This window comes from Musa acuminata, chromosome BXJ1-8 (genome assembly GCF_036884655.1).
Source record: "Musa acuminata AAA Group cultivar baxijiao chromosome BXJ1-8, Cavendish_Baxijiao_AAA, whole genome shotgun sequence".
Taxonomy (NCBI): domain Eukaryota; kingdom Viridiplantae; phylum Streptophyta; class Magnoliopsida; order Zingiberales; family Musaceae; genus Musa; species Musa acuminata.
The window spans coordinates 39,504,127-39,521,817 of NC_088334.1; the positions used below are offsets into that span (position 1 = coordinate 39,504,127).

The window sequence follows — 17,691 nt, forward strand, 5'->3', positions numbered from 1 at the left end:
AGAGAAAGGATCTGTAAAGGTTGTCTCCTGAGCCTGTCAAAAGGAGAGAAACTGTAAAAGGGCAGTTAGCCTTCGCCCATTGAAGGAAGGCAGCTAGTTGACGTCGGCAACCTCGTCGGTGGAGGAAGCCAAAAGTGGAGTAGGTCAAGGCTGACCGAACCACTCTAAATCTCTGGTTTGCGTTTATTTTTGAGCACTTTATCATTACTGCAAACCTCCTCCATTACTACTGCTCTCTGCGCTTTCACGAACAAGTTCTAAGTGCTGTTCTTTCAGAATCTGCATTCAAACGTAAATCGTGTTTTCGTACGATCTTCACACTGCAGTTTACGCTTACATTCGGACTCCATTTATAACTGCAAATTGCTTTCTACGTAAAACGCTTTTCAAGGTTCAAAACTGCTTTTAAACGCAAAACTACATTTAGACGTAAATCTGAGTTTAGACGTAAATCTGCGTTTAGACGTAAAACTACGTTTAGACGTAAATCTGCGTTTTGACGTAAAACTGCGTTTGAACGTAAAACTGAGTTTAGACGCAAACTGCGCTTAGACGCAAACTGTGCTTAGACGCAAACTGCGCTTAGACGCAAACTGTGTTTAGACGCAAACTGCGCTTAGACGCAAAACTGCGCTTAGACGCAAACTGCACTGTGATTCTGCTTTTATATCGAAATCATTTTTTATCGGACGAACGCAGCTTTAGCTTTTAAATTGCTGTAAGATTTCCGCTGCACTAATTCACCCCCCCCCCTCTTAGTGCTCTCGATCCTAACACTAGGATGGGTGACCCCCTGGGAAGTCCTCGTGTTGCACTACTTTTTGCGCCCCGAGCGGCCAAAACCTCTCCCGTCGACCTCCGAGGCGATGGTTTTGGGCCTCGGAATTTGCCGTGACCGCTACGCAGTCAGTCTCATGGGGCTCGGAGAGAGCTATCCGGAATGGGGCCGCAATAGCGATTCCGAGTTCGTTCGAGAAAGTCCCGATGGTTTCGGCGCGCGCTTGCCGTGTCCGGTACGCGGTCGGCCTCGTGGGCATCGGAGGGATCCGACAATGGCGATTCCGAGATCGTTCGAGAGGTTTCGGGGCTCCGGTCGTCGATGCGCCGTCCGCGACGTGCACAAAGGCGAGGGACGACGCAAACAAAACGAGTGCGATCATATCTGCACTAAAGCACCGGATCCCATCAGAACTCCAAAGTTAAGCGTGCTTGTGCGAGAGTAGTACTAGGATGGGTGACCCCCTTGGATGTCCTCGTGTCGCACTCCTTTTTGCGCCCCGAGCGGCCAAAAGACTTACTTAAAACTCTCTTTTAAGCTTTTCAATTTTTCCAGCATTATGGCCAACAATAAATATGTCATTAACATATATATAGCAGGAGAATAATGAAATCATCATCTAAAAATTTCTTCATAAAACATACAATGACCAGACATGGTTCTAGGATGGGTGACCCCCTGGGAAGTCCTCGTGTTGCACTACTTTTTGCGCCCCGAGCGGCCAAAACCTCTCCCGTCGACCTCCGAGGCGATGGTTTTGGGCCTCGGAATTTGCCGTGACCGCTACGCAGTCAGTCTCGTGGGGCTCGGAGAGAGCTTTCCGGAATGGGGCCGCAATAGCGATTCCGAGTTCGTTCGAGAAAGTCCCGTCGTCGATGCGCCGTCCGCGACGTGCACAAAGGCGAGGGACGACGCACACAAAAAGAGTGCGATCATATCTGCACTAAAGCACCGGATTCCATCAGAACTCCAAAGTTAAGCGTGCTTGTGCGAGAGTAGTACTAGGATGGGTGACCCCCTGGGAAGTCCTCGTGTTGCACTCCTTTTTGGGCCCCGAGCGGCCAAAAGACTTACTTAAAACTCTCTTTTAAGCTTTTCAATTTTTCTAGCATTCTGGCCAACAATAAATATGTCATTAACATATATATAGCAAGAGAATAATGAAATCATCATCTAAAAATTTCTTCATAAAACATACAATGACCAGACATGGTTCTAGAATGGCTGACCCCCTGGGAAGTCCTCGTGTTGCACTACTTTTTGCGCCCCGAGCGGCCAAAACCTCTCCCGTCGACCTCCGAGGCGATGGTTTGGGGCCTCGGAATTTGCCGTGACCGCTACGCAGTCAGTCTCGTGGGGCTCGGAGAGAGCTTTCCGGAATGGGGCCGCAATAGCGATTCCGAGTTCGTTCGAGAAAGTCCCGATGGTTTCGGCGCGCGCTTGCCGTGTCCGGTACGCGGTCGGCCTCGTGGGCATCGGAGGGATCCGACAATGGCGATTCCGAGATCGTTTGAGAGGTTTCGGGGCTCCGGTCGTCGATGCGCCGTCCGCGACGTGCACAAAGGCGAGGGACGACGCACAAAAAACGAGTGCGATCATACCAGCACCGGATCCCATCAGAACTCCGAAGTTAAGCGTGCTTGGGCGAGAGTAGTACTAGGATGGGTGACCCCCTGGGAAGTCCTCGTGTTGCACTCCTTTTTGGGCCCCGAGCGGCCAAAAGACTTACTTAAAACTCTCTTTTAAGCTTTTCAATTTTTCTAGCATTCTGGCCAACAATAAATATGTCATTAACATATATATAGCAGGAGAATAATGAAATCATCATCTAAAATTTTCTTCATAAAACATACAATGACCAGACATGGTTCTAGGATGGGTGACCCCTTGGGAAGTCCTCGTGTTGCACTCCTTTTTGTGCCCCGAGCGGCCAAAACCTCTCCTGTCGACCTCCGAGGCGATGGTTTGGGGCCTCGGAATTTGCCGTGACCGCTACGCAGTCAGTCTCGTGGGGCTCGGAGAGAGCTTTCCGGAATGGGGCCGCAATAGCGATTCCGAGTTCGTTCGAGAAAGTCCCGATGGTTTCGGCGCGCGCTTGCCGTGTCCGGTACGCGGCCGGCCTCGTGGGCATCGGAGGGATCCGACAATGGCGATTCCGAGATCGTTCGAGAGGTTTCGGGGCTCCGGTCGTCGATGCGCCGTCCGCGACGTGCACAAAGGCGAGGGACGACGCACACAAAACGAGTGCGATCATACCAGCACTAAAGCACCGGATCCCATCAGAACTCCGAAGTTAAGCCTGCTTGGGCGAGAGTAGTACTAGGATGGGTGACCCCCTGGGAAGTCCTAGTGTTGCACTCCTTTTTGCGCCCCGAGCGGCCAAAAGAGTTACTTAAAACTCTCTTTTAAGCTTTTCAATTTTTCTAGCATTCTGGCCAACAATAAATATGTCATTAACATATATATAGCAGGAGAATAATGAAATCATCATCTAAAAATTTCTTCATAAAACATACAATGACCTGACATGGTTCTAGGATGGGTGACCCCCTGGGAAGTCCTCGTGTTGCACTACTTTTTGCGCCCCGAGCGGCCAAAACCTCTCCCGTCGACCTCCGAGGCGATGGTTTTGGGCCTCGGAATTTGCCGTGACCGCTACGCAGTCAGTCTCGTGGGGCTCGGAGAGAGCTATCCGGAATGGGGCCGCAATAGCGATTCCGAGTTCGTTCGAGAAAGTCCCGATGGTTTCGGCGCGCGCTTGCCGTGTCCGGTACGCGGTCGGCCTCGTGGGCATCGGAGGGATCCGACAATGGCGATTCCGAGATCGTTCGAGAGGTTTCGGGGCTCCGGTCGTCGATGCGCCGTCCGCGACGTGCACAAAGGCGAGCGACGACGCACACAAAACGAGTGCGATCATATCTGCACTAAAGCACCGGATCCCATCAGAACTCCAAAGTTAAGCGTGCTTGTGCGAGAGTAGTACTAGGATGGGTGACCCCCTTGGATGTCCTCGTGTCGCACTCCTTTTTGCGCTCCGAGCGGCCAAAAGACTTACTTAAAACTCTCTTTTAAGCTTTTCAATTTTTCCAGCATTATGGCCAACAATAAATATGTCATTAACATATATATAGCAGGAGAATAATGAAATCATCATCTAAAAATTTCTTCATAAAACATACAATGACCAGACATGGTTCTAGGATGGGTGACCCCCTGGGAAGTCCTCGTGTTGCACTACTTTTTGCGCCCCGAGCGGCCAAAACCTCTCCCGTCGACCTCCGAGGCGATGGTTTTGGGCCTCGGAATTTGCCGTGACCGCTACGCAGTCAGTCTCGTGGGGCTCGGAGAGAGCTTTCCGGAATGGGGCCGCAATAGCGATTCCGAGTTCGTTCGAGAAAGTCCCGATGGTTTCGGCGTGCGCTTGCCGTGTCCGGTACGCGGTCGGCCTCGTGGGCATCGGAGGGATCCGACAATGGCGATTCCGAGATCGTTCGAGAGGTTTCGGGGCTCCGGTCGTCGATGCGCCGTCCGCGACGTGCACAGAGGCGAGGGATGACGCACAAAAAACGAGTGCGATCATACCAGCACCGGATCCCATCAAACTCCGAAGTTAAGCGTGCTTGGGCGAGAGTAGTACTAGGATGGGTGACCCCCTGGGAAGTCCTCGTGTTGCACTCCTTTTTGGGCCCCGAGCGGCCAAAAGACTTACTTAAAACTCTCTTTTAAGCTTTTCAATTTTTCTAGCATTCTGGCCAACAATAAATATGTCATTAACATATATATAGCAGGAGAATAATGAAATTATCATCTAAAAATTTCTTCATAAAACATACAATGACCAGACATGGTTCTAGGATGGGTGACCCCCTGGGAAGTCCTCGTGTTGCACTCCTTTTTGCGCCCCGAGCGGCCAAAACCTCTCCCGTCGACCTCCGAGGCGATGGTTTTGGGCCTCGGAATTTGCTGTGACCGCTACGCAGTCAGTCTCGTGGGGCTCGGAGAGAGCTTTCCGGAATGGGGCCGCAATAGCGATTCCGAGTTCGTTCGAGAAAGTCCCGATGGTTTCGGCGCGCGCTTGCCGTGTCCGGTACGCGGTCGGCCTCGTGGGCATCGGAGGGATCCGACAATGGCGATTCCGAGATCGTTCGAGAGGTTTCGGGGCTCCGGTCGTCGATGCGCCGTCCGCGACGTGCACAAAGGCGAGGGACGACGCACACAAAACGAGTGCGATCATACCAGCACTAAAGCACCGGATCCCATCAGAACTCCGAAGTTAAGCCTGCTTGGGCGAGAGTAGTACTAGGATGGGTGACCCCCTGGGAAGTCCTCTTGTTGCACTACTTTTTGCGCCACGAGCGGCCAAAAGACTTACTTAAAACTCTCTTTTAAGCTTTTCAATTTTTCCAGCATTATGGCCAACAATAAATATGTCATTAACATATATATAGCAGGAGAATAATGAAATCATCATCTAAAAATTTCTTCATAAAACATACAATGACCAGACATGGTTCTAGAATGGGTGACCCCCTGGGAAGTCCTCGTGTTGCACTACTTTTTGCGCCCCGAGCGGCCAAAACCTCTCCCGTCGACCTCCGAGGCGATGGTTTTGGGCCTCGGAATTTGCCGTGACCGCTACGCAGTCAGTCTCGTGGGGCTCGGAGAGAGCTTTCCGGAATGGGGCCGCAATAGCGATTCCGAGTTCGTTCGAGAAAGTCCCGATGGTTTCGGCGCGCGCTTGCCGTGTCCGGTACGCGGTCGGCCTCGTGGGCATCGGAGGGATCCGACAATGGCGATTCCGAGATCGTTTGAGAGGTTTCGGGGCTCCGGTCGTCGATGCGCCGTCCGCGACGTGCACAAAGGCGAGGGACGACGCACAAAAAACCAGTGCGATCATACCAGCACCGGATCCCATCAGAACTCCGAAGTTAAGCGTGCTTGGGCGAGAGTAGTACTAGGATGGGTGACCCCCTGGGAAGTCCTCGTGTTGCACTCCTTTTTGGGCCCCGAGCGGCCAAAAGACTTACTTAAAACTCTCTTTTAAGCTTTTCAATTTTTCTAGCATTCTGGCCAACAATAAATATGTCATTAACATATATATAGCAGGAGAATAATGAAATCATCATCTAAAAATTTCTTCATAAAACATACAATGACCAGACATGGTTCTAGGATGGGTGACCCCTTGGGAAGTCCTCGTGTTGCACTCCTTTTTGCGCCCCGAGCGGCCAAAACCTCTCCTGTCGACCTCCGAGGCGATGGTTTGGGGCCTCGGAATTTGCCGTGACCGCTACGCAGTCAGTCTCGTGGGGCTCGGAGAGAGCTTTCCGGAATGGGGCCGCAATAGCGATTCCGAGTTCGTTCGAGAAAGTCCCGATGGTTTCGGCGCGCGCTTGCCGTGTCCGGTACGCGGTCGGCCTCGTGGGCATCGGAGGGATCCGACAATGGCGATTCCGAGATCGTTTGAGAGGTTTCGGGGCTCCGGTCGTCGATGCGCCGTCCGCGACGTGCACAAAGGCGAGGGACGACGCACAAAAAACGAGTGCGATCATACCAGCACCGGATCCCATCAGAACTCCGAAGTTAAGCGTGCTTGGGCGAGAGTAGTACTAGGATGGGTGACCCCCTGGGAAGTCCTCGTGTTGCACTCCTTTTTGGGCCCCGAGCGGCCAAAAGACTTACTTAAAACTCTCTTTTAAGCTTTTCAATTTTTCTAGCATTCTGGCCAACAATAAATATGTCATTAACATATATATAGCAGGAGAATAATGAAATCATCATCTAAAAATTTCTTCATAAAACATACAATGACCAGACATGGTTCTAGGATGGGTGACCCCTTGGGAAGTCCTCGTGTTGCACTCCTTTTTGCGCCCCGAGCGGCCAAAACCTCTCCTGTCGACCTCCGAGGCGATGGTTTGGGGCCTCGGAATTTGCCGTGACCGCTACGCAGTCAGTCTCGTGGGGCTCGGAGAGAGCTTTCCGGAATGGGGCCGCAATAGCGATTCCGAGTTCGTTCGAGAAAGTCCCGATGGTTTCGGCGCGCGCTTGCCGTGTCCGGTACGCGGTCGGCCTCGTGGGCATCGGAGGGATCCGACAATGGCGATTCCGAGATCGTTCGAGAGGTTTCGGGGCTCCGGTCGTCGATGCGCCGTCCGCGACGTGCACAAAGGCGAGGGACGACGCACACAAAACGAGTGCGATCATACCAGCACTAAAGCACCGGATCCCATCAGAACTCCGAAGTTAAGCCTGCTTGGGCGAGAGTAGTACTAGGATGGGTGACCCCCTGGGAAGTCCTAGTGTTGCACTCCTTTTTGCGCCCCGAGCGGCCAAAAGACTTACTTAAAACTCTCTTTTAAGCTTTTCAATTTTTCTAGCATTCTGGCCAACAATAAATATGTCATTAACATATATATAGCAGGAGAATAATGAAATCATCATCTAAAAATTTCTTCATAAAACATACAATGACCAGACATGGTTCTAGGATGGGTGACCCCCTGGGAAGTCCTCGTGTTGCACTACTTTTTGCGCCCCGAGCGGCCAAAACCTCTCCCGTCGACCTCCGAGGCGATGGTTTTGGGCCTCGGAATTTGCCGTGACCGCTACGCAGTCAGTCTCGTGGGGCTCGGAGAGAGCTTTCCGGAATGGGGCCGCAATAGCGATTCCGAGTTCGTTCGAGAAAGTCCCGTCGTCGATGCGCCGTCCGCGACGTGCACAAAGGCGAGGGACGACGCACACAAAACGAGTGCGATCATATCTGCACTAAAGCACCGGATTCCATCAGAACTCCAAAGTTAAGCGTGCTTGTGCGAGAGTAGTACTAGGATGGGTGACCCCCTGGGAAGTCCTCGTGTTGCACTTCTTTTTGGGCCCCGAGCGGCCAAAAGACTTACTTAAAACTCTCTTTTAAGCTTTTCAATTTTTCTTGCATTCTGGCCAACAATAAATATGTCATTAACATATATATAGCAAGAGAATAATGAAATCATCATCTAAAAATTTCTTCATAAAACATACAATGACCAGACATGGTTCTAGAATGGCTGACCCCCTGGGAAGTCCTCGTGTTGCACTACTTTTTGCGCCCCGAGCGGCCAAAACTGTTAGGATCGAGAGCACTAAGAGGGGGGGGGGTGAATTAGTGCAGCGGAAATCTTACAGCAATTTAAAAACTAAAGCTGCGTTCGTCCGATAAAAAATGATTTCGATATAAAAGCAGAATCACAGTGCAGTTTGCGTCTAAGCGCAGTTTTGCGTCTAAGCGCAGTTTGCGTCTAAATACAGTTTGCGTCTAAGCGCAGTTTGCGTCTAAGCACAGTTTGCGTCTAAGCGCAGTTTGCGTCTAAACTCAGTTTTACGTTCAAACGCAGTTTTACGTCAAAACGCAGATTTACGTCTAAACGTAGTTTTACGTCTAAACGCAGATTTACGTCTAAACTCAGATTTACGTCTAAATGTAGTTTTGCGTTTAAAAGCAGTTTTGAACCTTGAAAAGCGTTTTACGTAGAAAGCAATTTGCAGTTATAAATGGAGTCCGAATGTAAGCGTAAACTGCAGTGTGAAGATCGTACGAAAACACGATTTACGTTTGAATGCAGATTCTGAAAGAACAGCACTTAGAACTTGTTCGTGAAAGCGCAGAGAGCAGTAGTAATGGAGGAGGTTTGCAGTAATGATAAAGTGCTCAAAAATAAACGCAAACCAGAGATTTAGAGTGGTTCGGTCAGCCTTGACCTACTCCACTTTTGGCTTCCTCCACCGACGAGGTTGCCGACGTCAACTAGCTGCCTTCCTTCAATGGGCGAAGGCTAACTGCCCTTTTACAGTTTCTCTCCTTTTGACAGGCTCAGGAGACAACCTTTACAGATCCTTTCTCTCCTCTCTTTACAACTCAAGACTTGAAGAACAGAAGGAGGAGAACTTTAGGACTTTACACAAATTTGAGCTCTTAGAATCACTGAAAAGATCAAGAATTCGGTGTGGATCTGTATCTATTCAGTGCTGAATGGGTGGGGTATTTATAGGCCCCCAACCCAGTTCAAATTTGGAGCTCAAAACGATCAAATCGATCAAATCCCAGAATTCTGGGATCAGGCGGTTGCACCTCTTGACTGGAGAGGTGGCACCGCCTGGCAGAGCTCGAAGACTGAGCTCAGGCGATTGCTTCTCTCTGCCAGAGCTCGAAGACTGAGCTCGGTGATTGCATCACCTGGCAGAGCTCGAAGACTGAGCTTGGTGATTGCATCACCTGGCAGAGCTCTAAACTGAGCTCGGTGGTTGCATCACCTGGCAGAGCTCCAAACTGAGCTCAGGCTGATGCACCTCTCTGCCAGAGCTCGAAGACTGAGCTCGGTGATTGCATCACCTGGCAGGGCTCGAGACTGAGCTCAGGCTGATGCACCTCTCTGCCAGAGCTCGAAGACTGAGCTTGGTGGTTGCATCGCCTGGCAGAGCTCGAAACTTGAGCTCTGGCGGTGCTACCTCTTGGCAGAGGAGGTTGCACCGCCCAGTCTAGCTCGTAGACTGAGCTCTGGGCGGTTGCACCTCTCGGCTGGGGCGGTTGCACCTCCCAGCCTCGCAGCCCTGGCGGTTGCACCTCCTGGCTGGGGCGGTTGCACCTCCCAACCCCACAGCCCAGGCGGTTGCACCTCCTGGCTGGGGCGGTTGCACCTCCTGGTGCAATCAGGGTCTGAATGGTTCACTCCATTCGGCCCACTTTGAATCTTTTCAGGGGCCCAATTGCCCCAAGATTAAGCTAATGGGATCACCTCCCATTTTCATGCTTAATCATCATGCTAACTACGATTAACTCTAAGACAACTTCTGCAGCTTTGCTCCGATGCGTCAATCGCTTCTTCCGGCGAGTTTCCGGCCAACTTCCGTCGATCAACCGATAACCCTCGGTGATCCTTCTGCGGACATCCGGCATACTCCTGGACTTTGCGACGATCCACTTGGCGAGTTCTGACGAGCTTCGCTTGGCAAGCTTCTGGACTTCTCGGATCTGTCCTCGCTGAACCTCCGACGACCGTCCGAACTTCCGTCGAACTCTCGAACTCCCAACGTGATCATGATCTTGACTCCGGCGCAACACCTGCTGCTTGTCTTACTCTTATCGTAGTTAATCCTGCACACTTATCTCAACACATAGATTAGACAACAAATGACAATTGACTTCATCATCAAAATCCGAGATTCAACAATCTCCCCCTTTTTGATGATGACAATCAATTGATAATGGAGTTATCCTTAACTCCCCCTGTCTATATGCCATAGTTGAGATAAGTCAACCTTGAATTCAAGACTAAGAATTCAAGTGACGTATTGATAAGTTAGATCAGTTAAACTTATCAATACTCCCATCATGATACCTATCATGATGTATCTCTTCAAGGATGATGTCAAAGCTTGACATTCATCATCACGTTTGTATTATGGTGTTTGTAACTGTTCATCATGTAAACATATAAAGCTACGAAGGACTTTTTACATGATGCACACATTTGAGATTTTCTAGCAAGTTTGCATTTACTTCACAAAATAGGATATCAAATCAAGATATGATGCAAACTATAGCACATGTTCACATATCTCTTGGTGATGCAAGGATGGCATAACATTGTTTATAGCATCATTCAAGTATTTGCAACTATGACATAGATATGATGATGGCAGTTCAGCTATGACATAGTGTTTATCAATTCATATGTTTCTCCCCCTTTGTCATCAACAAAAAGCATGATAGCATTATCAAGCATATAAAGGAAGTCATGACACATATATCTTTTTATTATTTTTGCTTGACGGAGGAAAGTCATTTTTCAAAGAGTTTTCATAAGAGTGTACAAGAACATCCCATTTTTAGTATACAAACCGAAAAATGAACTTCTTACATGCATCTGGTTAAAAATATTTGTCACATAATTTGCAACATGTTATTTGATCAAGCGTTTGTCAAGGCATGTAATAGTAATAACATCCGAAAAATAATTTTAACTAGTTAAAGTATTCGGACAATTCAACATTCCTAATTTTCTTCTTATGTAATCAAATTGTTCTTCACATAGGGGTTTTGTAAAAATGTCAGCTAGTTGATGTTTAGTATCAATGAATTCTATGGTTACGTCATGATTGGAGACATGATCTCGTATAAGTGATGTCTAATATCAATGTGTTTGAATCTTTTGATGTAGTAACACAATTATTTCAAGTGCAGCATTCTATCATATTGCATAGCAAGATTTTTATTTCAGCAAGTGTAGCATTGCATCACATGGTAAGATAGCAATCATATTAGCAACCATATCAATGTCATACTGCTGATTTATCAACTTACATTGGTATGTTGCTTCATATTTTTCAAGGCATAGGCTTTTAAACCTTTTTAGTTTCAGTGCAAAAACCGAGATAAACAACAAGAGATGTTTGCAAATATGCTTACACAAACAAAGATAACTATATGTACAGCATATCAGGTAACCATAAAGACAAAGTCCTTCATGAATAACATAAAGAGTTTACAACATCAGATGTTTATACAAGCTTATTCATGAAGTGGAAGATTAAAGTGCCTAAGTAAAGAGTCAAATTGTCGATGGATTTGCTGCAGCTCGGTTAGGATTTGATCTTGTTGAAGTTCAAGCCGTTCTTGTCTTTGTTCAAATCGGTCCATCCGAATCCCGATATCTTCGATGGATGATGTGTGAGTTTGCTCAACCGGATATGTTTCCTCAAAGGGACAGATCGGAGGAGAGTGGGTACTCCTAAAGACTGGGGTTTCCGACTCTGGTTCAGGTTCAGGTTCAGGCTGAGGGGGATCAGTTCTTCTAGGCATTCTAACCCAGTTACCGTTTTTATAGTGACATCTTAGTCGGTGAAGTAGATTTTTGTTTATTATGCTGAATCTATCTGATTTCATTACTTCTTCTTCTAGTGGTATTTGAATGTCGTAAGCTTTCATTATTCTAGTAATTATTCCACCATATGGGAGCATCATATCTTTCGTAGATAATTCCAACATGTTTTGTTGGATCAGATAGCCAAGACAAATGTCACGTCCTTTCATGATTAGGTACATAATTCCTAATTCCAATTGACTCACTTCATCATGATGGTATTGTTTAGGAAGAATTATACTAGTCATGATATGATGAAGTATCTTAGTGTTAAAGGGCAATAGATGTTCACAACTTTTAGGAATAGATTCTATGTTAGGATTGGCAAGGATTGTTCCTAAGGCTTCAACGTAGGATGTTTCAATAGTTTGTTCATCCCATGATCCTTTAAAGTAAAGTCCTATGCTTTTCATGGGAATACCTATCATATCACAAATGAATCTATCAGTGATTGAGATGTGTTGTCCTAAGAGATAGGTTGATATCCTTTCTTCATCATCTATTTGCATGTTGTTGTAAAACAATCTAACTAGTCTAGGATAAATGGGTTCGTTGATCTGCAAAATGGGAAGTAGATTTAGGTTTGCAAACCAATGGATAGTCTCTACATCTCTTAGTTCATTCAGATCTACGTATTTTCCCTTATTGATGCTTCTTAGTTCGAAGGAGAGAAATTTTTCAGCATGGTTTTTGGAATCAAAAAGAGTGAGATCAAACTCTTCTACTACTCTCCTCTTTCCCTTGTCCCTTGAGGATCTTCTAGATCCCATTACTACTGCTGTTTAGAGGGATGATGATGAGCTAAAGTAAATGAAGAACAAAACAGAATTTTAAGAGCTTCTTAGAGAGTACCTTTGTGAAATCTTCAAGGGAAGGAAGGATTCTTGATGTTTTGCTCCGAAATGGGAGGTGTTTGGAAGGCTTAGAGGAGTGAAATGGGAATGGAGGAGACTTGGAAGAGTAGAGGAGAAAATGGGGGTGAGTTGTGGTCGGTTCCTTAGCCGGCCCTAGCGTGATTTTAAAGGGCAGAGCTGCTGGCGGTTGCACCTCTGGCTGGAGCGGTGCAACCTCTGGCAACCTGTGATAGCTGGAGGTCCCACCGCCAGCTGGAGAGGTGCCACCGCCTGCAGCAGGTGAGCACTTAAGATGATTTGATTAGGGAGCCTTTGCCTTGAGGAGAGTTTCAAGGCAATTAATGATTTCGTATGAGTTTTTATTTAAGGAAGAAGCTCTTTGTAAGATAGATCTTTTAACGTGCATACGTATGTTTGTTTGGTATCCCTTTTAAGATCATGACATATTTAGTTTCTACAAGAATTGATTCGTAGATGAACGAGTTTTGAAAATCAGGGGGGTATCATATGTTTCTGATTGTATCGTATTTGTGATAACTTCCACTTGTTACTTAAGCGTTGCGAGTTCCTTTTTGATTGTTGGTTTATGACCATTGAGAGTCAAGGAGCAGAATATTATTTCTTGCTCCGGCCTAGACTTTTAATGTTTTTATAGGAAGGGATGATCTTTAGGAACCCATTTGCTTTTGGGTGCCTCATAAATAGATCTACATTTTCTATCATGTTGCATAGAGTTTATCATGGTTCCCTTAGGAACCCAAATTAATTTGTTTGGACTTATTTTCTTGAATGGACAACAATGTGTCTTGTGTCCAGATTTGCAACAAAAGTTGCACTTGGTTTGGTGTTGAACATGTAAGATGGGGCCTTTTACAAAGGTAGTTGGATTTCGGTGAGGACTCCTCACAAATCCAATCCCACTTCTTTTAGGAATGTGACCCTTGTTTGCAAGGATCATGTTTAATGACTTGCTACCAACCTCGAATTTCTTCAAGGTGTCCTTGAGTAGCAGGTTTTCTTTTTGCATAGTTTCTAAATCATGACATTTGATACATGAATTTAAACTATCATGATGTTCGACTTTTAACTTATCAAACTCACAGGTAAGACTATCATGCATCTTTTTCAGCAATTTATATTTTCTACTTATACTCTTGCATTCGTCAAATAAATCATTGAAAGCATTTAATAATTCATCGAAAGATAAATCAGCATCTATTGGATTTGTTACCTCGTCTTCGATGGCCATTAAGGCGTAATGAGCAACTTGCTCGGTGTTGGACTCCTCTTCCTCAGATGCGCTCGAATCATCCCATGTTGCTTGGAGCGCCTTCTTCTTTGTTGTTCTTTTCTTGACTTGGGGACAATCACTTTTGTAGTGTCCCGGCTTTTTGCATTCATAGCAGATCACTTGGTCCTTTTTGGGTTCAAGTTTATTTTTTGCATCATTCTTAAATTTGTTTCTTTTAAAGAACTTTTTAAACTTTCTTGTTAGTAGTGCCAAGTCATCATCACAGTCCTCATCACTTGAGTTTTCTCTCAAGTGGCATTCTGACGTTTTGAGTGCCATATCCTTCCTGTTCTTTGGAAGGATGTCTTCTTGCTCTTCATGAGCTTTACAAGTCATTTCATAGGTCATTAGTGACCCGATTAGTTCTTCAAGAGGGAAATTTCGCAGATCTTTTGCCTCTTGAATAGCGGTGACTTTAGGATCCCAACTCTTAGGAAGGGATCTTAGTATCTTATTAACAAGCTCAAAATCCGAAAAGCTCTTTCCGAGTCCTTTTAAACCGTTGACGATATCCGTGAAACGGGTAAACATGTCGCCAATGGTTTCACTCGGTTTCATCCGAAAGAGTTCGAAAGAGTGTAACAGCAAATTGATTTTTGACTCTTTTACTCTACTTGTGCCCTCATGGGTCACTTCGAGTGTGTGCCAAATATCAAATGCAGTTTCACAAGTTGAAACACGGTTAAACTCGTTTTTATCGAGTGCACAAAATAAGGCATTCATAGCCTTTGCATTTAGAGCGAAAGCCTTCTTCTCCAAATCATTCCAATCGATCATTGGAAGAGAAGACTTTGAAAAACCATTCTCGACAAGATTCCATAATTCAAAATCCATAGAAATAAGAAAGATCCTCATTCGGGTTTTCCAGTAGGTGTAGTCCGTCCCATTAAACATGGGTGGACGTGTAATAGAATGGCCCTCTTGGTTTCCGGCGTAAGCCATCTCTCTTGGGTTTTAATCCTTTTGAGAGTTAACCGGGCTCTGATACCAATTGTTAGGATCGAGAGCACTAAGAGGGGGGGGGGTGAATTAGTGCAGCGGAAATCTTACAGCAATTTAAAAGCTAAAGCTGCGTTCGTCCGATAAAAAATGATTTCGATATAAAAGCAGAATCACAGTGCAGTTTGCGTCTAAGCGCAGTTTTGCGTCTAAGCGCAGTTTGCGTCTAAATACAGTTTGCGTCTAAGCACAGTTTGCGTCTAAGCGCAGTTTGCGTCTAAACTCAGTTTTACGTTCAAACGCAGTTTTACGTCAAAACGCAGATTTACGTCTAAACGTAGTTTTACGTCTAAACGCAGATTTACGTCTAAACTCAGATTTACGTCTAAATGTAGTTTTGCGTTTAAAAGCAGTTTTGAACCTTGAAAAGCGTTTTACGTAGAAAGCAATTTGCAGTTATAAATGGAGTCCGAATGTAAGCGTAAACTGCAGTGTGAAGATCGTACGAAAACACGATTTACGTTTGAATGCAGATTCTGAAAGAACAGCACTTAGAACTTGTTCGTGAAAGCGCAGAGAGCAGTAGTAATGGAGGAGGTTTGCAGTAATGATAAAGTGCTCAAAAATAAACGCAAACCAGAGATTTAGAGTGGTTCGGTCAGCCTTGACCTACTCCACTTTTGGCTTCCTCCACCGACGAGGTTGCCGACGTCAACTAGCTGCCTTCCTTCAATGGGCGAAGGCTAACTGCCCTTTTACAGTTTCTCTCCTTTTGACAGGCTCAGGAGACAACCTTTACAGATCCTTTCTCTCCTCTCTTTACAACTCAAGACTTGAAGAACAGAAGGAGGAGAACTTTAGGACTTTACACAAATTTGAGCTCTTAGAATCACTGAAAAGATCAAGAATTCGGTGTGGATCTGTATCTATTCAGTGCTGAATGGGTGGGGTATTTATAGGCCCCCAACCCAGTTCAAATTTGGAGCTCAAAACGATCAAATCGATCAAATCCCAGAATTCTGGGATCAGGCGGTTGCACCTCTTGACTGGAGAGGTGGCACCGCCTGGCAGAGCTCGAAGACTGAGCTCAGGCGATTGCTTCTCTCTGCCAGAGCTCGAAGACTGAGCTCGGTGATTGCATCACCTGGCAGAGCTCGAAGACTGAGCTTGGTGATTGCATCACCTGGCAGAGCTCTAAACTGAGCTCGGTGGTTGCATCACCTGGCAGAGCTCCAAACTGAGCTCAGGCTGATGCACCTCTCTGCCAGAGCTCGAAGACTGAGCTCGGTGATTGCATCACCTGGCAGGGCTCGAGACTGAGCTCAGGCTGATGCACCTCTCTGCCAGAGCTCGAAGACTGAGCTTGGTGGTTGCATCGCCTGGCAGAGCTCGAAACTTGAGCTCTGGCGGTGCTACCTCTTGGCAGAGGAGGTTGCACCGCCCAGTCTAGCTCGTAGACTGAGCTCTGGGCGGTTGCACCTCTCGGCTGGGGCGGTTGCACCTCCCAGCCTCGCAGCCCTGGCGGTTGCACCTCCTGGCTGGGGCGGTTGCACCTCCCAACCCCACAGCCCAGGCGGTTGCACCTCCTGGCTGGGGCGGTTGCACCTCCTGGTGCAATCAGGGTCTGAATGGTTCACTCCATTCGGCCCACTTTGAATCTTTTCAGGGGCCCAATTGCCCCAAGATTAAGCTAATGGGATCACCTCCCATTTTCATGCTTAATCATCATGCTAACTACGATTAACTCTAAGACAACTTCTGCAGCTTTGCTCCGATGCGTCAATCGCTTCTTCCGGCGAGTTTCCGGCCAACTTCCGTCGATCAACCGATAACCCTCGGTGATCCTTCTGCGGACATCCGGCATACTCCTGGACTTTGCGACGATCCACTTGGCGAGTTCTGACGAGCTTCGCTTGGCAAGCTTCTGGACTTCTCGGATCTGTCCTCGCTGAACCTCCGACGACCGTCCGAACTTCCGTCGAACTCTCGAACTCCCAACGTGATCATGATCTTGACTCCGGCGCAACACCTGCTGCTTGTCTTACTCTTATCGTAGTTAATCCTGCACACTTATCTCAACACATAAATTAGACAACAAATGACAATTGACTTCATCATCAAAATCCGAGATTCAACAAAAACCTCTCCCGTCGACCTCCGAGGCGATGGTTTGGGGCCTCGGAATTTGCCGTGACCGCTACGCAGTCAGTCTCGTGGGGCTCGGAGAGAGCTTTCCGGAATGGGGCCGCAATAGCGATTCCGAGTTCGTTCGAGAAAGTCCCGATGGTTTCGGCGCGCGCTTGCCGTGTCCGGTACGCGGTCGGCCTCGTGGGCATCGGAGGGATCCGACAATGGCGATTCCGAGATCGTTTGAGAGGTTTCGGGGCTCCGGTCGTCGATGCGCCGTCCGCGACGTGCACAAAGGCGAGGGACGACGCACAAAAAACGAGTGCGATCATACCAGCACCGGATCCCATCAGAACTCCGAAGTTAAGCGTGCTTGGGCGAGAGTAGTACTAGGATGGGTGACCCCCTGGGAAGTCCTCGTGTTGCACTCCTTTTTGGGCCCCGAGCGGCCAAAAGACTTACTTAAAACTCTCTTTTAAGCTTTTCAATTTTTCTAGCATTCTGGCCAACAATAAATATGTCATTAACATATATATAGCAGGAGAATAATGAAATCATCATCTAAAATTTTCTTCATAAAACATACAATGACCAGACATGGTTCTAGGATGGGTGACCCCTTGGGAAGTCCTCGTGTTGCACTCCTTTTTGCGCCCCGAGCGGCCAAAACCTCTCCTGTCGACCTCCGAGGCGATGGTTTGGGGCCTCGGAATTTGCCGTGACCGCTACGCAGTCAGTCTCGTGGGGCTCGGAGAGAGCTTTCCGGAATGGGGCCGCAATAGCGATTCCGAGTTCGTTCGA

General features: G+C 47.3%; 7 non-coding genes and 5 pseudogenes across 7 annotated transcripts; all 12 read left to right on the forward strand.

The window, feature by feature from the left end:
• The first annotated feature begins 1,148 nt into the window (after positions 1 to 1,148).
• Positions 1,149 to 1,267, forward strand: LOC135590473 (5S ribosomal RNA). Its single transcript, XR_010477880.1, has one exon. It is a non-coding gene; the product is annotated as a 5S ribosomal RNA (ribosomal RNA).
• Positions 1,268 to 1,702: 435 nt separating this feature from the next.
• LOC135589895 (5S ribosomal RNA) lies at positions 1,703 to 1,821 on the forward strand. The gene has a single exon (XR_010477302.1). It is a non-coding gene; the product is annotated as a 5S ribosomal RNA (ribosomal RNA).
• A 544-nt stretch (positions 1,822 to 2,365) lies between these two features.
• Positions 2,366 to 2,476, forward strand: LOC135591184 (5S ribosomal RNA; annotated as a pseudogene).
• A 544-nt stretch (positions 2,477 to 3,020) lies between these two features.
• LOC135589547 (5S ribosomal RNA) lies at positions 3,021 to 3,139 on the forward strand. Its single transcript, XR_010476954.1, has one exon. It is a non-coding gene; the product is annotated as a 5S ribosomal RNA (ribosomal RNA).
• Positions 3,140 to 3,683: 544 nt separating this feature from the next.
• LOC135590474 (5S ribosomal RNA) lies at positions 3,684 to 3,802 on the forward strand. Its single transcript, XR_010477881.1, has one exon. It is a non-coding gene; the product is annotated as a 5S ribosomal RNA (ribosomal RNA).
• Positions 3,803 to 4,346: 544 nt separating this feature from the next.
• On the forward strand, positions 4,347 to 4,456 carry LOC135591735 (5S ribosomal RNA; annotated as a pseudogene).
• A 544-nt stretch (positions 4,457 to 5,000) lies between these two features.
• Positions 5,001 to 5,119, forward strand: LOC135590272 (5S ribosomal RNA). The gene has a single exon (XR_010477679.1). It is a non-coding gene; the product is annotated as a 5S ribosomal RNA (ribosomal RNA).
• A 544-nt stretch (positions 5,120 to 5,663) lies between these two features.
• Positions 5,664 to 5,774, forward strand: LOC135591531 (5S ribosomal RNA; annotated as a pseudogene).
• Positions 5,775 to 6,318: 544 nt separating this feature from the next.
• Positions 6,319 to 6,429, forward strand: LOC135591185 (5S ribosomal RNA; annotated as a pseudogene).
• A 544-nt stretch (positions 6,430 to 6,973) lies between these two features.
• On the forward strand, positions 6,974 to 7,092 carry LOC135589549 (5S ribosomal RNA). Its single transcript, XR_010476956.1, has one exon. It is a non-coding gene; the product is annotated as a 5S ribosomal RNA (ribosomal RNA).
• Positions 7,093 to 7,527: 435 nt separating this feature from the next.
• On the forward strand, positions 7,528 to 7,646 carry LOC135590166 (5S ribosomal RNA). Its single transcript, XR_010477572.1, has one exon. It is a non-coding gene; the product is annotated as a 5S ribosomal RNA (ribosomal RNA).
• A 9,564-nt stretch (positions 7,647 to 17,210) lies between these two features.
• Positions 17,211 to 17,321, forward strand: LOC135591186 (5S ribosomal RNA; annotated as a pseudogene).
• Positions 17,322 to 17,691: the final 370 nt, after the last annotated feature.